The 25036-nt window shown below is 43.4% G+C and overlaps 1 long non-coding RNA gene across 1 annotated transcript; it reads left to right on the top strand.

Moving 5' to 3' along the window:
* Positions 1-56: 56 nt before the first annotated feature.
* LOC128322077 (uncharacterized) lies at positions 57-24929 on the top strand. Its single transcript, XR_008305508.1, has 3 exons — positions 57-161; positions 12289-12505; positions 24503-24929. It is a non-coding gene; the product is annotated as an uncharacterized LOC128322077 (long non-coding RNA).
* The last annotated feature ends 107 nt before the right edge of the window (positions 24930-25036 follow it).

Consider the following 25036-nt stretch of genomic DNA (forward strand, 5'->3'; position numbering starts at 1 on the left):
TGGAATGTATTTGTTCCACCTGGGCAGTCTCCCAGGTGATCTGCAATTGCCTAGAACTTCGACCTGTAATATGCAGCTGTTAGAAGAAGTGAAATGTGTTTGCATTAAGTTCCTCACTACACAGGGCAGTTGATGCTGCAAAATCCTATATTGACGGAGAGGTGAGTCCAGCTTGGTTTAAAACATTTCACAGCCCATTCCCCCTTAACTCTGTTTGAGGAGAAAACCTAGGGCCAAGACCCCTTCCCTTACCAGGGAAAAAAACAAAGATGCATAAATTTCATGCAGCAAAAGAACATCCACCCTGGCCAGCAAGTGAAGAGTTTAAAATGCTGAGTTCTATAGAATAAAAAAAAGTTGTTCTTGAGTCCAATTCACAGTTTTTATGCAGCATAAGTAGCATCTCACTCAAGATGCAAAGAATGCTGTGCTGGGCAAAATGCAAGTGAGTCTCCTATAAGGACATTTATGCATTGCCTTAGAAATCACTTTGCAGAGAAACATTCATTTTGTTCTGTTGACACGTATCTACAGCTCACAGCTCTGCTGGCAACTTCTTGCTATCTCTTTGTAATACTGGCAAACTTCCACATCTGCTGTGCAAAAAAAAAAAAGTTTGCAAGAAAGAGAATTTCTATTCTTCCAAATGAAAAAAAAAAGTACCTAATTTAAGGTAGGTGATCAAAATTACACACCAAACTACTGGATTAATTATTAACCACAATATCTTATAATCTATTTGAGAGATCATTCCTTCTGTGTTTTTATGCTATAGGACATGTGCAAGCAAGATCATGAGTGCTGGGATTCTGAGAGTTGACTGCCGATAGAAGAAAACAAATACCAGGGCTAGAGATCCTCTCTCTCTGTCTCTCTCTCTCTCCTTCTGGGTATATGTACTTGAAATGGCTTAATAATCCCCCCCATTCCAAGGGAACTCTGGGAAATATAGTTCTGTGAGGGGAGGGCTAGGGATCTCTAACAGAGAATGTTCAGCTGCCTTAGCCAACCATAATTCACAGGATTCTATGAGGGACACTATTGGTATAAAATAAATATAAAATATAGTGTAGAAATCCTTGGGTGAGAACTCCACAGATAGGTTCTGTAGAAAGGAAATCCTCAATCCCTTTGAGTCACTGCATAAAGCAGGCACCTATTTCTTTTTGTTAGCCTACTTTCGTTAAGGAAAGTAAGTTTATGAGATCACCCGGCATTGTGTGTGTGTGTGTGAGTCCCTAACAACATGGCAATGTCTGGACGAATATAAACCAAATTGGGTACAGCTGTAGAAACACATAGGGACACCTCAACGGCGTATATTGTAATTATGTCATCCACCCCGATTCAAGATGGTGGACATGTAAACATTTGAGGTGCAAGTGAGCTAACTTGTAGACCATCTAACCAATTTGAACCAAATTTGGTACAGTTGTAGTGAGTGACACATAGGGATACCTCAATGGTGTATTTTGTAATGATGTCATCCACCCCGATTCCAGATGGTGGGTGCATAAATGTTTGAGGCACAAGTGGGTTACCTTGTGCACCGTCTAACTGATGTTAACCATATTTGGTACAGTTGTAGTGAGTGTCACATAGGGACACCTCAGTGGTGCAGTTTGTAATGATGTTATCCACCCCAATTCAAGATGGTAGATGTGTAAAGGTTTAAGGCATAATTGGGCTAACTTATGAACCGCCTGATTTGAACCAAATTTCCTACAGCTGTCAGGACATAGCGGGACACCTCAATGGCGTAGTTTGTGATGATGTCACCCACCCCATTCAAGCTGGTGGACGCATGAATATTTGAGGCATAACTGGGCTAACGTATGAACTGCCTAACTGATTTGAACCAACTTTGCTGCAGCTGTAGGGACACATGGGGCGGCTCAAGTTTGTAATGATGTTGCAAACCCCAGTTCAAGATGGTGGACTCGTGAACATTTGAGGTGCAAGTGGGGTGACTTGTGGACTACCTAACTGATTTGATGAAGTTATAGTGAGTGACTCAAAGGAACATGACTGCTTATGTCATCCACCCCAGTTCAAGACGGCAGATGCGTGAACGTTTGAGGCACAAGTGAGAATTGATTTGGAGCAAATTTGGTTCAGTTGTAGGGACAAATAGGGATACCTCAAAGGCACAGTTTGTAATTATGTCATCCACTCAACCAATTCAAGACAGCAGACACAGGAATGTTTGAGGTGGAAGTGGCCTAACTAGTGAACTGCTTAATCAGTTTGGACCAAATTGAGTCCAGTTGTAGGGACAGTGAAAGGAAAGTAGGCAGATTAGTTCTTACTAGAACTACTTGTTATTATTTGTTATGGTGATAATGCCATCCATCCTGATTCAAGATGGCAGACGTGTAAACATTTGAGGTGCAAGTGGGCTAACTTGTGAACTTTCTAACCAATTTGTACCAAATTTGCTATAGCTGTATGGACATATAGGGATGCCTCGATGGCATAGTTTGTAATGATGTCATCCACCCTGATTCAAGATGGAGGGCATGTGAATGTTTGATGTGCAAGTGCACTAACTTGTGTACCGTTTAACCAAGTTGAACCAAATTTGGTACAGTTGTAGTGAATGACACATAGAGACACATCAGTGGTGTAGTTTGTAATGATGTCATCCACCCCAGTTCAAGATGGTGGATGTGTAAATATCTGAGGTGCAAATGGCCTAACTTGTGAACCACCTAACCAATTTGAACCAAATTTGCTACAACTGTAGGGACACATAGAGACACCTCAATGGTTTTTGATTTCATCCACTACAATTCAAGATGGTGGAACATAAACTTTGAGGTGCAAGTGGGCTAACTTGTGGACCGTCTAATCAATTTGAACCAAATTTGGTACAGTTCTGGTGAGTGACACATAGAGACACTTCAGTGGTATAGTTTATAATGATATCATCCACCCCAATTCAAGATGGCAGATGGATGAATGTTTGAGGTGTAACTCTGCTAATTTATGAACCACCTAACTGATTTGAATCAAATTTGTTATAGCTATAGGGACAGATAGGGATGGCTCAAGGGCATAGTTTGTAGTGATGTCACTCACCCCAATTCAAGATGGTAGACATGTGAACATTTGAGGTGCAATTGGGCACACTTGTGGAATGCCTAACTCATTTGGTTCAGTTGTAGTGAGTGACACAATGGGACACCTAAATGGAGTCATTTGTGCTGATGTCATCCACTCCAATTCAAGGAGGCATATATGTGAACATTTGAGGTGCAAGTTGGAACCAATTTGAAACAAATTTGTTACAGCTGTATGCACAAATAAGAACATAAGAACAGCCCTGTTGGATCAGGCACAAGGCCCATCTAGTCCAGCATCCTGTTTCACACAGTGGCCCACCAGATGCCTCTGGGGAGCCCACAGACAAGAGGTATGTGCATGCCCTCTCTCCTGTTGTTGCTCCCCTACAACTGATATTTAGAGGCATTGTGCCTCTGAAGCTGGAGATGGCCCACAGCCATCAGACTAGTAGCCTGATACTGAAATAGGGATACCTCAGGTATAGTTTTTATTATCTATCTATCTATCTATCTATCTATCTATCTATCTATCTATCTATCTAACACATTTGTATACTGCCCAAAATGCAAATCTCTTTTTGATGAGGTCATCCACCCCATAAATTCAAGATAGTGGACACATGAACATTTGAGGTGCAAGTGGGCTAAACTGTGAACTGCCCGACCATTCTGGACCAAATTTAGCCCAGCTGTAGTGATAATGAAATGAAAGTAGGCAGATTAGTTCTCACCAGAACTTCTTGTTATTATTTGTTACAGTTTTAAGCCCATCTTTCTTCGAAGAAGCTCAGGGTTGGTAGAGCTAGATGGACCAGTGGTCTGACTTGGTATAAAGCAGCTTCCTATGTTCCTATGTTCTGTGTTCCTATCACACATGATTAGTGATTCTGTCTAACCCCCCCCGCCCCCTCCCAGACAGTTCTTCTCATGAGCTGTGAAGGGGTGTCCCCATGGCCTTCCACTCTCATGAGAGAGTGGTTTGCTCAGGAGCAACATCTATCATCATCACACATATAGAATCAGTCCTTTCACTGGAGGCAGTGCTTATCCTGCTGCCTGGCCCTTCTCATGAGTAAGCCTAGGGACAGCACATGTTAACCCAAGGGGAAAGGGACTGCTTCCCCCTCCCCAACATCTCTCTACAAAAATTAGACCTGAGCCACTCAACAATTCCTGGGGGGATTCCTGCCTTTGAAGCCTGACCATGGGCATCACCACCCTGCCATATGTTACAGACCCAGTGATCTAAAGGGATTGCCCTGTTTTTATTTGCACTGTGACTGCCTGTGCTTGTGAACATACATCTCTATTGCTTCATTTTCTCAAAGCAAAGCACATAATGCCCTGTCAGGGGCCCGCCAAAGATCCCCTGGGCCCACTCGGCCCCAGGAGTGGAAGGGTATCTTCTGCTACCCCCATTGAGCCTCCCCTGTGGGCGAATCCCCCACTGACTGATAAGAGGCTGATTGATCCCCATGGCCAGATGGCTGTTTGCCACCTGGAGAAGATGAGATCTTGCAAGACGAGGTTTCCGCCTCGCGAGATCCCATGTTGAACTATCGTGTGACTACTTAGTCTTGCAGGAGTTCTGACGGGACTCTGAGATCTTGCAAGACTACCTGTGAGATTTCACCAGCATATATAGGCAGGCAGGCTCATGATGAGGGGCCAGAGCTGTGAGGGCTGCCCAGTTGAAGGGAGTCTGAGGAGCCAGAAGCCTGCCATTGGGGCACAGTGTCTTGACTGGCTGTGAAGGGAACAGGCAGCAGCAGGAAAGAACCCTGGTGACTTGACTCTGAGGGCTGACCTGCCCTGCTACCCTGGCTGGTTTGCCCCGCCCAAGCGGAGGGCTTTACATGCCCATCTTTCCATCCCGTACCTTTTCTCTCCTGATTGCCGGTGGGGGGGGGCAATGGACAGAGTAGGAGGATGGCATGCTCCCATGTGACTTACCAATTTGACAGGCTGACAAGCTTGGGATGGGTCATGGCAATGTCCCTGTTGCCAGGCAACTCCTTTATTAGATTGGAAGCAGGGGGTGGAACAAGTGCTCAGAGAGGCGGCCAGTGAGACATGAGGCAGACATGGAGCAGGTGTGATCACAGGCAGATCTGTGCCACCCTCTCTATGATTATGGTTCCAGAAACACCACAAAATTGTGGTTATGGCAGCATCTGTGTTCAGACGTAATGCTGTCGCTGTGCAAAAGCCACAGGTTGGGGCAGCAAAACACATTACAAATTGAAGGTTCAAATTTGAGATTGGTGAGGGAAACTGCAGGTCCCTTTTGCTGCAAAACTGCAGTTGCATGCATTCGGATGTACCCAAATTCCATCCTCTGTTTCGTTTAACTGCGGTTTTGCATTATATGAGAATGAACCAGTGTTACACTGGATAACCATGTTCTTGCTTAGGCTGGGAATAGCACAGAGATAAAATTAAAGCACAAACAATATGCTGTTTCTTCTTTCTTTCTCTCCACCAATATATTTTGATGAGTTTAAAGTTTCTCTGTACTATATATAACTTCCCAAAGCAAATGAGAAGGGAGGGGAAAAATCACCTTCATCAGCACCTGTGTAAGGTGAACACGCTTCGTTACATTAATGCAGACTGACAAAACACAATGATTGGGGGAGGCTGTTCTGTTCTTTTTATTTATAACCTGCTGCATTACTCTAAAATATAGTAGCAATGACATTCCAATTTGTCTTTATTCCTCTTTCCCCTGGTAATTTGTAAGAATTTGTAAGCTGTGCAGAAAATCAGCAGCAGTGCAGGCATATCTGCACTATGTAAATGCAAACTGTTTTGTCTGTCACAGCCAATGTCAGTTCATGACAGCCATGACATGTTGTTGCCCGAAGCAGAGCACATAATGGCAGCTCGCCCTTCCCTCTTCCTGCTCTTCATTTCCTATTAACATCACCCCCTAAATCCCTTCCTTCCTTTCAAATTTCTTCCCCTTCCTTCCTTTTTGTTTAGTAAGAAAAGAGGAAAAGCAGTAGGGCGCCATTTCTCCTTCCTTCCTTCCAGGCCATTCATGGGGGGTAGTACTGGGGGCTCTGTCATGCTGCCCCTGAAACCTGGCTTACACTCTGGCACTCAAGCAGCCTTTCTGATGGAATCAGCATGCGGTGATGGTGGTTATGAATTTTGTGGGAAAGACCCACACAATCACCCTATGTGGCTGTGGTTCATTAAAGATGGCAGCATGATGTATTCACCCATGGAAAACCTGTTCCCATGACAATAAGAAATACCAAGATAGTTCATTAAAGTAAAGCTGGAGGACTGCGGCCAAAGAGATGGCTGGTCACTTTCAGTCAATATAGTTGCTCATTTCTGCAGCTCCTGGCCGAAATTGGACTCTCCTCTCTCCCAACTTTTCTCCTTCTCATGGAAGTCCCCTTCTGAATTTCCCCTCTTCCCTTCATTGCTCTTCTTCAAATTTCAGTCCTCATTTACTAAACTCTACCAATTCCTTTCTGTCTTCTTCTTTCCCAGGCCCATACTGATTCTGTTCTTCCTTTCTTAGATCCTTCTGCCTCTTCTTAGGATCTGAGCAGCTCAGCTAAATGCAACTAGAGTCCCTTAGGAACAGAGTAGCTCGGCCAATGGCAAACAGAGAGTCTTCTCTCTGTCTGGCCTCTCTTTGGCATTAGGGGATTTAGTCAGTCACTGTCTTAGGCTTCATTCTGACCATCACAAAATCATTTAACAAATGACAATATAGATTGAGGGGTATTCCGTACTGCCATGTAACATATGTATGCAGGCATTCCAAAGTGATGTGTGAAAGTGGCATTCCATTATTATAAGCCCTGATCATTTTGTTTATACTAAAATCCAAAGCATTTGTCCAAATTGCCTGAAATTTGGCACAGAGTAACTAGGTGATAAGTGTCACCATCTAACCAGATTTCATGTAATCTTGTTAAGAAACACTGGTAACTGAGATAGCGCAGTTTGAAAATTTACCCCTAATACACTGTAAACAGATTCACTTGTTGGTAACCTATTTTCAGCTGAGGGTAACCTACCTTTCTTTTAAAAACAAACCCTGCCTCTAGAATCCAGTGGAATGTACCTGAGGACCACAGCTGTGTATTGTGAGAACTTATATGTACTTCATATACTTAATTTCACATTCTCTTGGACAGCTCATTTGTGGGATGGATAATGTTAGAAAGCAACAGGCAGAATGTAGGTTGAAAGTGGCTTTGGAAGCTACAGAGTTTCTGTTTGTACATTTACTATAGCCAGTTGATTTGTGTGGGGAGGGCAGAAATTCAACAGCCGCTTCACTAAGAAGTGATTGTGGAAGTTGTCGCAGATATTATATCTGGATGTTTACTATAGTAGATGGCTTTTGGAAGATGGACTGCCTCCCCCCCGCCCCGATGTGTTTGTGAAACATTTAGCTGTAGCAAGTTATTGGGGAACTACACTGGTTGAATTTCTGCCTGGATGCATCCCTCCCCAACTCAGTATCAAGTTGAAAGACCAAGGGAAAATGCAGGTACTAATCTTTAAAGCCAGCATAATATACAAGACAATACAAAGTTTTTACTGCTTAGTTTGGCATGGAAGTTAAGGTAAACACTTTAATGCACAATTTCCACACATTTAGCACTTGAGTGAAAACTGTGAGCACCTCAAATCTCATCTTTTCGCTGAAGGTTTTTTGATATTTGAATATGGTCTTAGCATACTGTTGTTGCCAGGGTGTGGAATGTGATTCAGCAACCACTGCAGAAAAGAGCCCACTGAATCTATAATCACATCAATTAAACATTTTAAATTCTCCTCCTGGCCAGAGGGCTCCATCACAGCTGGATGATACTGTGAAGAAGACAGTTTGCTCTGGTCTTAACAGATCACTTCGAACAGCATCATTTATCTGAATTACTCCCAGCTATGTTCAAATGCACTGTTTGAGTGCACCTCTTCAGGGAATCCATACAAAAGAAGAAACTGTGCAAACAACTTAATGCACAAAGATTCAGTACGACGATGCATAAAGATTCAGTACAAAGGGGTTGCATTGCCATGATCACAAGAATACAATAAAAAAAGGGAAAGGCAGTCAAATATATAAAATAGACTGGATAAATATAAAGAAAATTGTTTGAGAGGTCCTCCTCAAAAACAAGAACAAAACAAAAAAGGTTGCAATTCAAGAGGGAGAGAGATTCATTTAAAAAGGAGAACTTGTGAAACTCAAATTGCCAATTACTTGGCTAGAAATGGGCCACCAGATAGTACTGTGCAAGTTGACTCAACAGCTTTCAAATGCTATAAGGGAAAGCTGTTGTCTTCCTGCAATTAGTGCTGGAAAGCCATTGGGTCAGGTTGGACAATACTGTCAGAGGTGCGGCCCATCACATGAGGGGACAAGCCTCCCAAATTGCTTTGTATGTAGCATTTGTACAACTTGATATAGTGGTATTAATGCAGTATTTCAGTCACAAATAGGGGCCAGTTTGAATATTCCAGCCCCATGTGATCAGGTGGAGTATGGATGGCATGTTGGGTGGTTGGGGAGACCTATATGCAAATCCTCACTCAGCCAAAAAGCCCTTGGGCAGGCTGCAATCACCTAGTCAAATTCACCTCACTGGATTTTTTTTTTTATGAAGATACACTGGGATTACTCCATATACAATACCCTGGCCATCTTCAGGAAGGGCAGGAAACAGATGTGTTAAATAAAAACAAACATTAAAGTCCCCAAAATGCTATGAGCAGAGGCAGCAAATGACGTTACATCATTTAACAAAACCCAAAGACTAATCTACCATGACGATCCAACTAATGTTTAATCACTCTCGGTGATGACTTTGCTCACTTGAAATCATTGTCCATTGTTAGTGTGAAATGGCCTTTTTATTTATCTCGCCAAATGTGGCAATGGGAAGATCACAGGATGCATTCATATGACCACACTTGTCAGGTTTCTCATGGTGCGGTTGCAATTATCAGCCTGAAGCCTGCTTGTTCAAAGCTTCCATTACACTTTGGTTCTTCTTGTTAAACAAGGCAACAATTAGGGGGTGCATAATCAAGGCAGCAGTGCAGTGCAATTGGCAATGAAGGAAAGAGCAAACTGAAGTCCTTCAGTTGATAATGCAATTAGAGGCTCGGCTCAAAGTGACAGGGTCATACCAGGTCTTTGAAAAGCTCATGATTGCCAGAAGACAGTTTGATTTTCTGAAAATGTCATGGGGAGAAAAGGCTCTTTGCTCCTGAAATGAGAGATTGTATGAAAGTGGGAAGATTCTTTGCTTCTATTATTTTAAGCAGTGTGCCTGCTGGCTCCTGTCCAGCCAGCCAGCCAGCCTTTGGCCAGCTTGTTTGGGTTTTTAAAATTTTTTATTTTTCAATTTAATTTTCCCCTTCATGGCTGCTGCTTTTAATGTGTATTTTTAAAGCACAGCTGTGCCTGGCTCACCTGCTGCCAGTGCCCAGCCACCAGCCACCCAGGCTCTCAGTCTCTGTGCCCTGCTGGGCCCAGTGGTGCTACTGTTTGTAATTTTTATTTATTTATTTATTTATTTATTTTTGAACTTTAGGGGCCTGATAATCAGAAAGAGGTTTTGGGTTTCTCTCTCTCTCCCTCCCTCTCTCTCTCTCTCTCATTAAAATTTTATTTCATTTTTCAATTATTATTATTTTTTAATTACATTGGTTATTTTCTATTTTTTGGTTGGGTGCCCTACCACCCAACCCATTTTGGTGCCACTAGGTGCTATCCATGAGGAAGAATTGGGCAGTTCGTCTCTCCATTATTCCATATGGTGAACCCTTTAGAAAAGGCTCAAGAATGGTTCAGGTGTGATCCAAAGTATGGGTTGGCTTGACCAAACCAGTATTTGAGCTGGGGCACCTGGTTTCAGCCCAGTTTTAACTCAAACCAAACTGCTCAAACCGGTTTTATGCACATCTCTATTTTTCACTGTATTTTCCTCATGCCATAAAAGTTCTTCCTGAGCAACTTATTGTATGAATTTCATCCTCTGTGTGTATATTGTGAAAACAAATATAGGTACATCTGAGAGGAAAACATGCTGTACAGAGCACTTAAGATACAGTATCATGAAAAGACTAAAAAATAAGAAATAAACACAATAAAGACCCAGATAATGCAGAGTGAAAGCTAATCAAGTTTAAGATCTATTAAGGACAGAGGAAAGTTAAAGTTAAAGTTAATCTAAGGCTGCACTCCTATGCAAATTTACCATAGTTGAGAATAAATCCCATTGAACTCAGTGGGGCTTACTTCTGAACACAAATAAATAGGATTGGGCTGCATTCTTTTTTTTTTTTTTTGCTACATATAACCCCTGCTGTGCCTAATTATTTCAAGTGCCACTAGAAAAGTCTGACATAAGGAAAACATATGTTGCAATTAGCTTTCACTATGGGCCGCATTTGAAGGAATGTTGAGAGTGTTAAGTTCAAACACAAGGCATTTCAGAGTTATTTTACAAAGTATAAAAATAGAATGAACCTATAACAACCAAAAAAAGGAGGTGAGAGGGGAGAACCAACCCTAAGGAAATGAAGAAGTATCAAATAATTCAGGTTCAGCTAGTGTTTTGGTAAGAAACAATCTAGGGATGTGAGAACTGGCTTGACCTCGAGCCAGTTTGACATTGAGCTGGCCTGGCTCAACGGCTCACCCTAGAGTTGGACCGGGCCCAAACCCTCCCAGACTGGCCCGGGGCCAGTTTGGGGGTTCTACATGGATTTTTTTTTAATTAATAAAACGTACTGCCTCTGGTGGCCTTAGGATGTGCTGCCGCAGCCGCAGGAGGTCTCCAGCAGTTTCCCCTTCTCCACTGGCCTCCTCCAGGTCTTAAAAGGGCTGTTTCAACCCATTTGGGGGGTGTTTCAGCCCTTTCTGTGCTGGCAGTGGCCAGTTTGGAGGCTGCCGCACATGCGCACTGGGCATTTGCATTGCTGGGTCATGACTCAGCTATGCAAATGGCCAGTGCGCATGCACAGCAGTCTCCAAAATGGCCACTGCCAGTGCAGAAAGGGACAATATGGCCCTTTTAAGAGCAGGGGGAGGCTGGCAGGGGAGGGGAAACCACTGGAGACACCCCCCCGGCCATGGCAGCATCCCCCAAAGCTGCAGGAGGCAGTAAGTTTCAAATATATATATTTCTTCACCCCCCTTGAGCTGAGCCCAAACTGGTTCAGAGTCAAGCCAGACCGCGGCCCAGCTCGAGGTACACAATACTGGACCGCGCCCAGTTCGGCTTGAGTCTGGTTCAACTCAAGCTGAACTAGGTTTTCCAGTTTTGTGCCCACTCTTAAAACAATCTACCAACACTCTGGGCAAATTCTTGAACTTCTGGGCACAAATGATGAGGATAACAGAAGAAAATAACAGGTTTCTTAATAATGAGCATTTCATTTTGGTCAGTTTAGGAGATGTTATTCAATGGACGGAGGTCTAGCTAGTGCCAGAATAATAAAAATAACATTAGTGTGTGTCAATGCACATTTTTTTTTTAAAAAAGGGCTACAATCCACTCTTTTCAAAATGTTTTATCTATAAATATATGAAATAGATCATTGAAAAACAATATATTCTGTACATTTCCCAATGATTTCAGATGTGGATTGCAGTCTCGTATCCTCAAATTTAATTTAGTACAATTTGTACAATGTGTTAATCTTGAAATACTAATTATTGCCCAGATTTGCTTATCAGTTGTCAAACTGAAGATAACATTGGTGCTTTCCAGGATTTTCATTGGAATTGCTGCAATCAATACACTTTGGATTAAATCAATATTGAGATTTTTGTCCCAGTTTCTTTTAAATATCCTAGTACTATTAGTAATGGTTCTATAGCTACTTCTGCTGCCATCAGTAAAGTTAATGCATTCAGTAAATAGTTGTTCCAGGGATGAAGTCGGGGAGGGAGATGTACTATTGGTGATGGCAGAGGTGCTAGCCAACAGTTGCCACTATGGCCACTTTTTCCCTGGTTCAACCTGAAATATCCAAACCTCCAGGTTTTTTAAGAGCTCATCCTATGACAGTAAACATTGTATAATATGTTTTGAAGGCAACAGCTGTGTGATCAATGTCAATCCATCTCTACCACTCTTAAAATATTATGTCTATATTTGGGCCCAGAGCTGGTAACCTGGTGAAACCGCCACTATCCAGATTGCTTTAATAATACATATTTTCTGCCATCTAGGGTCCCGCGTTGGCCTACAGGCAGACTGTGATTAAGCTATCAGTGATGGGGGAGATCAGAGACTGAGCCCCCTGGATTGCACAGGCATACATGCAACGTATTTCATTTAGCACAAAATGGAAATCTGCATCCACTGATGTAAATGCAGCGAAGCATCTCACCAGCTTGCCTTCCAAGGAAAATTCTACTATTAGGACTGCGAACCTCCTACAGTAAGGTAAATGTCATGAGCAATCTATTTACAGTGTCAGCCCCTCTCCCTTCCTTGGGGAGAAGGATGTGGAATTTTGCTATTCCTGCTGAGCTTTAAATAAGATAAAGCATCTTCTAGGTTTACAGTGACAAAGAATAAATTATATCTGTGGTTCTTGCAGGTGGTTAAATAAATCCCAGCAAAAAGGAAGGGACAGAAATATTGGTTCTCTATTAACTAATAAGTAGGTATCTGGAAACCTTTATTAAATCTAAAAATGATGAATGTGTCTAACATTTACCAGCTACAGTTGGTGACCTTTACCAAATAACCACCTATATTCTAGGATGACTGGAAGAACCAGGACATAGAACAATATGACTGTTAATAAAAAAAAATCATGACACGATTACAATTATTAATTTAGCTTCCCTCCCCACACAGAGACCTGAGATCATTCATAGAGAAACAGCTGTATTATGTTTTCATGAATATTCTCTCTAATAAAAATTTGAGGAGATTTGGATGCTAAACTAGCACAAAGAGGACAGGAAGTGCAAGTACATCATGCTTCCTGTTCCTCAGCATATTCATCTTATGCAAAGAAAATTTATCACATCTCTCAGTGACACTGCCTGTGGAGCACTTCCCAAATTAGCATTCACAGGGGTGAGAAATTCCCATTAAGAAATGACCATAGGATGGAATTGATTAATATCAATATCTACTAATTTGGGGGTGCATACTTTGAATAAAATAAATATGCTGAGCAAAACCTCAGTCATATTGAAAGTATATGGGGCATAAAATTTAGGGTTACTATATTCATGATGTAATTATTACAATAGGAGGTATATAATGCATATTATTATAGAGGGCTGAATAAGGCAATAATTTGTTATGAGGTACATTTTGCTGTGATTTACTGAACAAACACCATTTAGTGATATTCTAGTGAAAGGAGGACAGAGGTTAAAAACAAAAAATTCCAACAATTTTTGCTGTTATATTTTTTAATAATCATCTGGTTGTAATATAAACATAAGCTCAAGTTTGTGTTTCTTCTTTATCATTAAATACATTTATGTATTTTTACATTTATATTAGGGATGAGCAATTTGATTCGTGCCAAATTGGGGATGATTTACGGATTCGACCGCGAACTGAAACACCCCTTAAATGAAGGTGCTGATTCAAGGTCAAACTGAATCAGTCCCAATTTACTGATTGGTTTTCTGGCACTGGCTTAAGAAAATAAGAACAGCCCTGCTGGATCAGGCCAAGGCCCATCCAGTCAGCTTCCTGTTTCACACAGTGGCCCATCAGAGGCCTCTGAGAAGCCCACAGGCAAGAGATGGCATGCCCTGTCCCATGCTGTTGCTCCCCTGCAACTGGTATTTAGAAAGATCTTGCCTATGAGGTGGCCTATAGCCACCAGATTTGTAGCCATTTTTAGACCTGTCTTCTGTGAATTTGTCTAAGCCCCTTTTAAAGCCAACCAAGCTAGTGGCCACCACTTTCTGTGGCAGAGATCACTCCTTGCCAATAGGGAACAACGGAAGATCATCCGCCACCAACAGAAAGTCAGTGCTTGCCAATACAGAACAATAGGGAACAATGGTTCCCTATTGGCAAGCAGTGATCTGCACTATTCCCTGCTGGCAAGCAACAATCCTCCATTGTTCTCCACTGGCAAGCAGAAAAGTGTGTGTGTGTTCCTCCCCTGTAAGGGAATAAGCTCTTCCTGTGGCAGCAGAGCAGGAGGTGTCTTCGGCTGCTAGCCCAGCCAGATCACTCTCTCCATCCTCCCCAATCCCATTTGACAGTGCAATCCTCATCTGAGACTGAGGAGCAGAAGGAAGTCATTCCAGTTGTTCCTGGACCTTCTCAGCCCTGGATGGAGGGTGGCAGCGGTGGTGGAACCCAGAACAAACCAGAAGCCCCAGTACCACCACCACCAAAATGGTCCCATACCTAGAGCAACATGAACATAAGAACAGCCCTGCTGGATCAGGCCCAAGGCCTATCTAGTCCAGAATCCTGTTTCACACAGTGGCCCACCAGATGCCACTGGAAGCCACAGGCAGGAGTTGAGGGCATGCCCTCTCTCCTGCTGTTACTCCCCTACAACTGGTACTCAGAGGCATCCAGTCTTTGAGGCTGGAGGTGGCTTATAGCCTTCCGACTAGTAGCTGTTGATAGACCTCTCCTCCATGAAGTTATCCAAACCCTTCTTAAAGCCATCCAGGTTGTTGGCTGTCACCACATCTTGTGGCAGAGAATTCCACAAGTTGATTAGGCGTTGTGTGAAAAAGTACTTCCATTTGTTGGTCCTAGATTTCCTGGCAATCAATTTCATGGGATGAGCCCTGGTTCTAGTGTTATGTGAGAGGGAGAAGAATTTCTCTCTATCCACTTTCTCCACAACATGCATGGTTTTAGAGACCACTATCATGTCTCCCCGCAGTCATCTTTTTTCTAAACTAAATAGCCCCAGGTGTTGTAGCCTTGCCTCATAAGAAAGGTGCCATATGATAATCTGATCATAGATCATCCTGATCATCTTGGTTGCCCTCTTCTGCACCTTTTCCAGTTCTACAATGTCCTTTTTTAGATGTAGTGACCAGAACTGTACGCAGTACTCCAAGTGTGGTCACACCATAGTTTTTATAAGGGCATTATAATATTAGCTGTTTTATTTTCAATCCCCTTCCTAATGATCCCTAGCATGGAATTGGCCTTTTTCACAGCTGCTGCACACTTAGTCGACACTTTCAACGAGCTGTCCACCACAACCCCAAGATCCTTCTCCTCGTCAGTCACATGGCGTGGAACCATTTTGTGCTTTGCCCTGGTGAACCACACCATGCTGGCTGCACCCACTGCAGGATTCAGGGCAGCAGGGGTAAGGACTCCAATCATCTTGAGATGAAAGCAATGCTGCAGAAGAATGTGGCAGCATCGCCCGGTGGTCCCTACTCCTGCTCGCAGCAATAGGCCAGGTGTGTCTTCGAGTAGTGGCAAGGCATCTGCTCCTGCTCCCAAGCAGGGGAAGCTGCCTGTGTGTTTGGTGCAGTTAGTGGACAAGCAGTCTGGTCACCCAGAACCACATCTCAACACCCGAGCCACTGGGGAAATGATCGATTTGGACAACCAGCCATTCCAAGTAGTGGAGAATGCCAGCTCTGCTAGCTGTTCTGACTGCTTTCCTCCAACTACAAGATCCCCTCACGCACCACTTTCAACAGGTGGGTGGTTCCCCCCATACCATGTATGCAAGGAGGCCATGTCTGGGCTGCTGTGTGAAGCAGCACCTGACACCAGCATGCACTTCACTGTGGATCTGTGGACCAGTCCCAGTGAGAGACTCCTTTCCTGTGCCTCACAGTGAACTGGTGGGGGCAAGAGAGCTGGGGGACATTATTATGATTATGATTATGATTATGCAGAATATAGGCTGCATGGAGGTGGCTTATAGCAGAATATAGGCTGTTCCCAGTAAAACTGCTTTTTGTAATAGGCTGGTGGTGATTTCTGTGGCCCCTATGGTGTTGAGGTGCTCTTCAAGGTCTTTTGGAACTGCACCCAGGGCACCAATTACCACTGGGATTATTTGGGTCTTTTTCTGCCACAGCCTTTCAATTTCAATTTGTAGATCTTGGTATTTGGTGATTTTTTCTATTTCTTTTTCTTCTATTCTGCTATCCCCTGGTATTGCTATGTCGATTATTTTCACTTGTTTTTCTTTCTTCTCCACTACAGTTATATCTGGCGTATTGTGTGGCAGATGTTTGTCTGTTTGTAGTCGAAAGTCCCATAATATTTTTACATCTTCATTTTCTACCACTTTTTCAATTTTATGGTCCCACCCATTTTTGGCTACAGGTAGCTTGTATTTTTTGCAGATGTTCCAGTGTATCATCCCTGCTACCTTGTCATGCCTTTGTTTGTAGTCAGTCTGTGCGATCTTTTTACAACAGCTGATTAGGTGGTCCACTGTTTCATCTGCTTCTTTACAAAGGCGGCACTTGCTGTTTGTTGTGGATTTTTTGACTTTGGCTCTTATTGCATTTGTTCTTAGTGCCTGTTCTTGCGCAGCCTGTACTAAACCCTCTGTTTCTTTCTTCAAGTTGCCATTCATAAGCCATTTCCAGGTCTTGGTGATGTTTGATTTTCCACTTATATTGTGCAAATATTGACCATGCAGGGGCTTATTTTTCCATTTTTCTGCTCGGTTCTCGACTTGTTCTTTCTTGTAGGCCTGCTTTGTTTCATTGGTGTTGAATAGTTTCTCATTATTGACCATTTGAAGTGCATCTTCTTCACTGTCCTTGATATATTCTTCAAGGCCTCTTTTCTCCTCCTCTACTGTTTGATGGACTTGCAGCATTCCTCTTCCACCTGAGCTGCAAGGTATTATTATTATTATTATTATTATTATTAGTAGTAGTAGTAGTAGTATTAATTCGATTTCTATACCACCGTTCCAAAAATGGCTCAGGGCAGTTTACACAGAGAAATAATAAATAAATATGATGACTCCCTGTTCCCAAAGTGGTCACAGTCTAAAAAGAAACATAAGATAGACACCAGCAACGGTCACTGGAGGTACTGTTGTACTTGCATTCACCTGAAAATAAACACACTTATAGAAATCTGTTTTATACATCTTGCTAGCTAACATCAAAAAGAGAAATCAGAAAATCATCTCTTCTCAAAGAGCAATGATGAAGAGCTGCAATTTCAAAGAAAGGGACAGCTTCGTCAAGAAAATGAATGATAGGATGGACTAATCAGAAGCCTTTTTTATTTGATTATTTAAGACTGCACCATACAATGGGCTCTTAATATTTATCAAATGCTTTTAGAGAATAAATGTTCTAATTCTCCTGTGTTTGTCCTTGCTACAGTTTGTTACTATCTCTGCTATAACAAACAGCATTCTAGTGCTGTAGAATTTGGTGAGGTGAACAACTGGCAATTATTGGCTGGCCCGTTTTAATGTCACAGAAAGGTAGAAGTGTCTTCAGTTGCCACTGGCTGAGCTGCTCTGATCCTAATGTTCTCTGTCTGCCTTTGGCTGAGTCACTAGAAAGAGGCATACAGATGGTCATAAGAATGAGTGGGGTGAGAGGAACATGGTTTTAGTACTGTACATAGGAACATAGGAAACTGCCATATACTGAGTCAGACCATTGGTCTACCTAGCTGAGTATTGTCTTTACAGACTGGCAGTGGCTTCTCCAAGGCTGCAGGCAGGAATCTCTCTCAGCCCTATCTTGGAGAAGCCAGGGAGGGAACGTGAAACCTTCTGCTCTTCCCAGAGCGGCTTCACCCCCTGAGGGGAATATCTTACACTGCTCACACATCAAGTCTCCCATTCATATGCAACCAGGGCAGATCCTCCTTAGCTATGGGGACAAGTCATGCTTGCTACCACAAGACCAGCTCTCCTCTCCATAGACCAGCTCTCCTATCCATAGATCCTCTCCTCTGTAGAATCCAGGGGGCTGAGAGAGAAGGCAGCTGGCTAAGGGTGGTGACTTTAAAAACAGATTTCCTATAAGACTATCAAAACGTCTCAAGTTGGTTTCACACATTTCAAAATAGGAGCAAAGAAGGTTTTTTTTGGTATTGCATGTGAAACCAATATTCCTTTGGACTTTCTTTGTTGTACTCCTGATATTCTGCTAAGAAGAGGTTTTTTTTAGAAGTCTTGTTACTGTGCCTGATTCTGACTTGAATGTATTTGACACTGTTAATATTTCTGATCTCTAATGAGTTGCTGCTTGATCTTATTATGATCTTTAACAATCACTGTTGTTTTGATAGCATATCCGGGATTTTTGTGTTTATTGTTTTCACAATGGAGCAAAGTAAGCAGTGGGGTCCCCAAGGGATCTGTACTGAACCAGTGCTCTTTAATATATTCATAAATGATCTAGAAGTTGGGGTAAGCAGCATATTGCCCAAATTTGCAGTGACAGATAGTTTAGATGACACTAAACTATTCAAGGTTATAATACCCAAAACAGATTGTGACAAGCTCCAAAAGGATCTCTCTAAACTGGGGGGGGGACAAAAATGGCAGAATCAGTTCAATGTAAATAAGCGTAAAGTGATACATATTGGAGCAAAAAAACTCAGCTTGACATATACACTGATAGGGTTCTGAGCTGGCCGTGACTATCCAGGGAGGAGATCTTGGGGTCATGGTGGACAGCTCATTGGAAGTATTGATTCAGTGTGTTGCAGCTGTAAAAAAAGCCAAATTCTATGCTCGGGATCACTAGGAACGGCACTGAAAATAAAACTAATAATATCATATTGCTCTTATACAAATCTATAGTGTGGCCACACTTGGAAACCGTATCTGAAGAAGGACATTGTAGAACTGGAAAAGGTGCAGAAGAGGGCAACCAAGATGATCAGGGGCTGAGAGCACCTTCCTTACAAGGCAAGGCTATAATATATGGGGCGTATTAGTTTGGAAAAGAAGTGACTATGGGGAGACATGGTAGAGGTTAATAAAATTATGCATGGAGTAGAGAAGGTGGACAGAGATATTTTTTTGTCCCTCTCTCTCAACACTAGAACCAAGTGTCATCCCATGAGATTGATTACCAGGGGATTTAGGACCAACAAAAGGAAGTACTTTTCCCCACCCAGGACACAACTGATCTCTGGAATCCTTGCCATGGGATGCGGTGATGACCACCAGCTTGGATGACTTTAAAGGGGGTTTAGACAAATTCATTGGTCTATCTATGGCTATTAGTCTGATGGCTATAGGCCACCTCCAGCTTCAGAGGCAATACGCCTCTAAATACTAGTCACAAGGGAGCAACAGCAGGAAAAAGAGCATGCCCTCACCTCTTGCCTGTGGGTTTCCCAGAGGCATCCAGTAGGCCACTGTGGGAAAGAGAATGCTGGATTAGATGGGCCTTGGGACTGATCCAGCAGGGCTGTTCTTTAGTTCTTATTGTTAGCTGCTTTGTGGATTTTTGAACAGAAAAGTAGGATACAAGTATTTTTTTTTTTTAATGCAATTTAAAAAGAGTGGCTTGCTCAAGTATGGACAGTGAGCTTCACGGTAAATCTAGTGAGTTACATGTTTAAGCAAAAATGTGAAGCAGGCCTTCCACAGACAAACAAGAACAGCCCAAAATAGTCCTGCTAGATCAGACAAGTCCAACAGTCTTTCCTCCGTTGGCCACCTAGATGCCTCTGGAAAGCTTCTAAGCCAGCCATGAGAGCAACAGTCCTTCCCTACTGTGCACCCCCAGCAACAGGTATCCAGAGCTGGATGCTGGCCCTGAACCTGGAGGTTCTACTGAGCTATCATTGCTCACATGAATTTATTGGCTGAATTCAGACATAATACACAACCGGAGTAAACATAAATAAATAATACACAGACGTGGCAGAGGGTGGGACTCCAGTACGTCTGGATTTGTGAAACCGCCGTTTAGCAGCAAAAGCGACCTGAGGTTTGCCCCACCAAACTCCAAGTTGAATTTTTGGTTTGCAAAAAATGTTTGCTGCTGAGATCTCCTGTTGGGCCGCTGAAGCGTTACATCTGATCCGGACACCACCCTAACCGTGGTGTCATGCTGATTTCCAAAGCACAATCATAGAGATGGCTGCTTAGACGCACCCAGGATTGTGGCCACTCCATGGCTGTGGAGATTCCTAACCGAGCACCAGTCCTCCTGTCACCTATCCAGCTATGGAGTTGCCCAGCAACAGGGACACCACTACATCTCACCCCAGGCTTGTCTGCCTCTCAAGTGACACAGTCACACAGGGGTATTCCCTCTTCGCAGTCTGTCCCTTGTTCACCCCACCTGCCAAGCAGGAGGGAAAAGGGAGAAAATGTCAGGGCGGGAACTATGCTACCCAATAAGGGAGCAACAGCATCCTCTTATCCCATGGACTTCTCTCTCACGAGAGTGCCAGGCCATTGGGGCTCTATATCAAGCCAGGTTGCTTTATGGAGGAAAACCACAGGGATGGGCACCCTGAGGATTGCTCTCCCTGTTTTGGTGACTGCTGCCAGGTAGCTGTCAAAGCTTGCCCCCTGACAGCCCATCTGCCCATGTGGTCATGTGCGCCCTTGCTTGTGCCCCAGAATAACAATCCTGCTCTCATGGGGTTGCTGGAAATCAGAGCTCCCCTCTCCCGCAACTCCCCACACCGGCAGATCTGCATATGGCACAATGCTGGAGTGAACCCAGGAATTTTGAATGGGTTTAAAGATCTGTCTATGAACCTGATGTTCCCCCTGTCCTCGCACGCGGCCCCCTGTCCTTGCACATGGAGCATCAAAATCTTCTTTAAGTATGTGCAAGACTTCAAAGGGAAGGGTTGTTGTTGTTTGTTGTTGCGGCAATTCTGTTCTATTTTTTAGCATGGAGAATTGGGGGCCCCAAACAGGTGGGGGCCTCTTTGTTGGGTTAGTTCAACTCATGAGTCTGAAGTGTCACTATACTGACTCTGTTTATGCTATATAACTTAAGATCCAGTGGCAACAGAAACTTTCTTATAACTCATCTGTTTACAATTGTTTCATTTAACAGAAAGCTCTGTGCACACATCTTACGGATAACCTGATGTGTGTAGGCTTCACACATGTTGCTAGAACAGCTTTATTTTGGGGTGACACAAAAGCACCCCTCGATGCAGTTGGAACTGTAGACTCACAGACTCCATTTTGGATACTGCAGTTCATGGGATCATGAACTCTTCACCTGCCCATATTTGGCAAGCCTTCCAGCTGGTTGCTTGGCATGAAGAAACCATGAGACAAGGAGTCCCAGGGTCATAATAGTTAAAACTGCGACATCCCCAGCCTCCTTCTTTATCTCAAGAGAAGGCACCCAGTCAGCAAGTAGACGTAATTCAAAAGGTACACCTCCAGGGAAGAAAATACTCCCTTTTCACAAGAGAGATAGCATTGCCAACACTCTCTGTAACACAGATAAGAGTGAATATTGCCCAACCCACCAGCAATAGCTTAATGGCTGTCAATGACGAGAGTGGAGGCAGCTCATTAAAATCTAAAACATATATCTTTGCACCTGAAATGACATTTCCATCTCAAGATAAGCCTTAAGTCCAGCTATTCACATTTACACTGACACTTCCAGAAGCTAGTCTTGCCTTTTGTTTGGCAAGTCACATCCAAGACTGACCAGTTCATGCAACCTGAGTTCATTACCTGAGTTTCTTCCCCTCCGGGGATGGAGCATAGCATATAAATTGCCTTTGGGCATGTTTTGGAGTATAAGTACTCCTGACCAAGTCACATGGCCTCGGAATCTATATGGATCTTTACCCTGCTGATTTTCAAGGGTTTGAGTAGCAGGCTTATGCTCCTAAAACTTTCTCCTTTCTGCCTTTCTTCTGCAAGGAGATCTGCAAGTGCACCGAACACACTACCAGACAAGGTATGGGTAAAACCAGCCTCTTGCCTCTCTGTAGGGGGTGCACAAAACCAGTTTGCCCCGTTCAGTTCAAATCCAAACCGGACTCAAAGCTAAACAGGTATTTTCGGTTTTGCCCCTCCCCTTGAACAGATTCCCCGGCTCAGTTCAAATTTGAGCCGGTTCATGGGCTCTAAAGTAGCGCTTTTTTTTTTTTTAACACTCACTGCCTCGGGGGGGGGGGTGCTGCCATGACTGGGGTGGGTCTCCGGCAGTTCAACATCCCCGCTGGCCGCCCCCAGTCTCAAATTGCCTGGTTCAGACCCATTCCAGGCCTCTCCATTTTGGAGGCTGCTGTGCACGCATGCTGGCTATTTGTGTGACCGGGCTGACACACATAGCCACAGGTGTGGCAGCACCTCCCAGAGGTGGTGTTTTTTGTTTTTTTTTAAACATTTTCTACTTTAGAACTCCAAAACTGCCCCCGAGCCAACTGGGGGTTGGGGTGGGGGTTGGCTTGATGAGCCAGGCCAGTCCAATGGTAAGCTGGCTTGAGCCACTTTGCACATCCCTACCTCTCTGAGTATCTATGCCCAGCCTCTCTTCCCTCCTTTGGATTGATGGTGCAACAGCCTCCTGCTCATGCTGTAGTTAGAGCTCTAACATCAACCAGAGACTATATTAGCAAAAGGTTAAGCAATTACCAGGGTACACAGGGAGTGTCTGTAGTTCAGTGATGGAACACATGCTTTGCATGCAGGCCAGCATAACTTCAATTTGTGGTACCTCCAGCTTTAAAAAATAAAAATAAAAATCTCAGGTAGCAGAGCTGGAAAAGACTTTTATGAGTTACATAAGTTGCTAGTTTCAGCAGTCCAGTGATCTTCACTATTTATCAAGTGTAAGCCATTTCGGTAAAAGTAACATTTTCTTATGGATAACTTCATCGAGGAGAGGTCTATCAATGGGTACTAGTCTGAGGGCTATAGGCCACCCCAGCCTCAGAGGCGGGATGCCTCTGAATACCAGTTGCAGGGGAGTAAGCAGGAGGGAGGGCATGCCCTCAACTGCTGCCTGTAGGCTTCCAGCAGCATCTGGTGAGCCACTGTGTGAAACAGGATGCTGGACTAGATGAGCCTTGAGCCTGATCCAGCAGGGCTGTTCTTAATTTCATGTGAGAGCCATTTCTCTCTTGCTGACCACGGCTGAGGAGGGACCCTTTTAGAGAAACGGAGCCTCAATGCCCTCTTAGGAAGTGCAGACAGACTGCTGGGGATTGTAGACCTTCACAGCGCTTTTTCCATGGAGCTCTATGTAGAAAGTGCTTGGATGGACTACACTTCCCAATGCTCCATGTGCACCTTCCAAGATGGCGCTGGGGCTTGAGAGGTCTCAGTTTCCCTTAAGGGAGTCCACCAGTTCGGGGGAAAGTGCTGCACTGAGTGGTGCTAGGGGAGATCTGCAGAGTATTTGGCTTTGGCTGAAGCTTTGCACAAGCCTAATAAACAACTAGCCGGGGAGCTGTGCTTAGGGTTGATGGGAGCCACCTTGGAATGAATGAATGAAGTACCATTGGAGTAGATGGTACTGAACAAAATTAATCGGTGCCCTGACCAGTTCATATTTAACTACAAAGCAATATTTTAAAAGAAATATATAATTTTGGTCCACATATTAACTTTTCTTTTCACACACACACACACACACACACACACACACACACACACACACACACACACTCCATGTGCCATATATGTCAAGCTTTTGTTCTGGCAATACCTACAAACTGAAAATGGTAGCCAATATAAAAAAAGCAGGCTGAGTTTTCATCAAAAGAGAGGTGCGTTGTCACTTTAAGGCACCGAAATGCAACCTTCTGTCAAGTCTTAAGAAAGACAGGTCTAAAATTGCCTTTCCTGAACAACCCACTTTTTCAGGTGCTTGGGCCAGCCTCTCTCTATTTTGCATCCATCTTCCCAAAGCTATGTAATTAAATACACCTAAATCTACAAATGAAAACATCTGGCTGAATTGCTCAGAGTGCAAACCTAGCACAAGATGATGATTTTCAAGTTTTTGGTTTTTTTAAAAAATGGGAAACTGTACAGTTTATATTGTCTATTCCTCTTGCCAATTAGCATAACAGTAAATTGAATTTTTTCCTTGAGGCAAGAAAGGGAAACACACACACACACACACACACACACACAGAGCGAGAGAGCAAGAAGCAAGGAGAATGTATGTGAATATGGAGTACAGATTCATACTTCTGCATTTTTGCTAAGTTAAAAATATGTCCCCCCTTACTCCTTATTTTGGTTGGGCAATTTTATCACCCTTGGACGCATTCCCCCCCCCCCTCTGATTCTTTCTCTTTGCTCTATTAATATTTCAGGTGGAAACTGTATCTACTGAAAGTGACTTTAATGTGCATAATTTGCCTCTGCTTTTCAATCTCCCCTGTTCCTCAGCTACGTAGGTGGCCTTTAGTTAAGCATGCAGCTATCATTTCAAGGGCAGCAGCAGCATATGCAAGGAAGTCTGTGGATCCCTTAGCGGGGTCTAAACTAAATGTCTTTCTTTCTCCCTGCCCCAGATTCAGCTGAACAGTTTGGAAGATCTAGTACTGGATGAGTCACCCCCATTTTGTTATACAACAGAATGACAAATACCTGATGAATGATTACTTGCCTAGCAATGAGGATGCTACTAAAATAAACATTCCAATCATCCAGAGACGCAGCGGGACTGCACCATAGATTTGTTTTTTCTCTCTCCCTCTCTTCCTAACTATATTGGCTACTGAATAATGGAAAAGGCTAAAGAGGTGTTCTGTCTATTCATTTGTATAGAGAAGGAGAAGAGATGAGTGATTGTGGAACTGGAATGGCAATTTGGGGCCCTGAGCAGCTCTCACAGTGTGATAATGTTGTATGGGGGGAAATTACGGTGTTGCGGTATTATTATGCAATTTATAATGAACGCAAAGCTCGAGAGACATATTATAGGATTTGTTGCAGTGGCTTCGTTTTATGATTGACACTTTTTTGTGCAAGTACAAGAGGCATTTGGCAGGAAGGCTTATGATATGAGAAGCCATCATGGCTTCTAGGCCTAAAGACAGAGGGCT

Source organism: Hemicordylus capensis, chromosome 4 (assembly GCF_027244095.1).
Source record: "Hemicordylus capensis ecotype Gifberg chromosome 4, rHemCap1.1.pri, whole genome shotgun sequence".
Lineage (NCBI taxonomy): Eukaryota > Metazoa > Chordata > Lepidosauria > Squamata > Cordylidae > Hemicordylus > Hemicordylus capensis.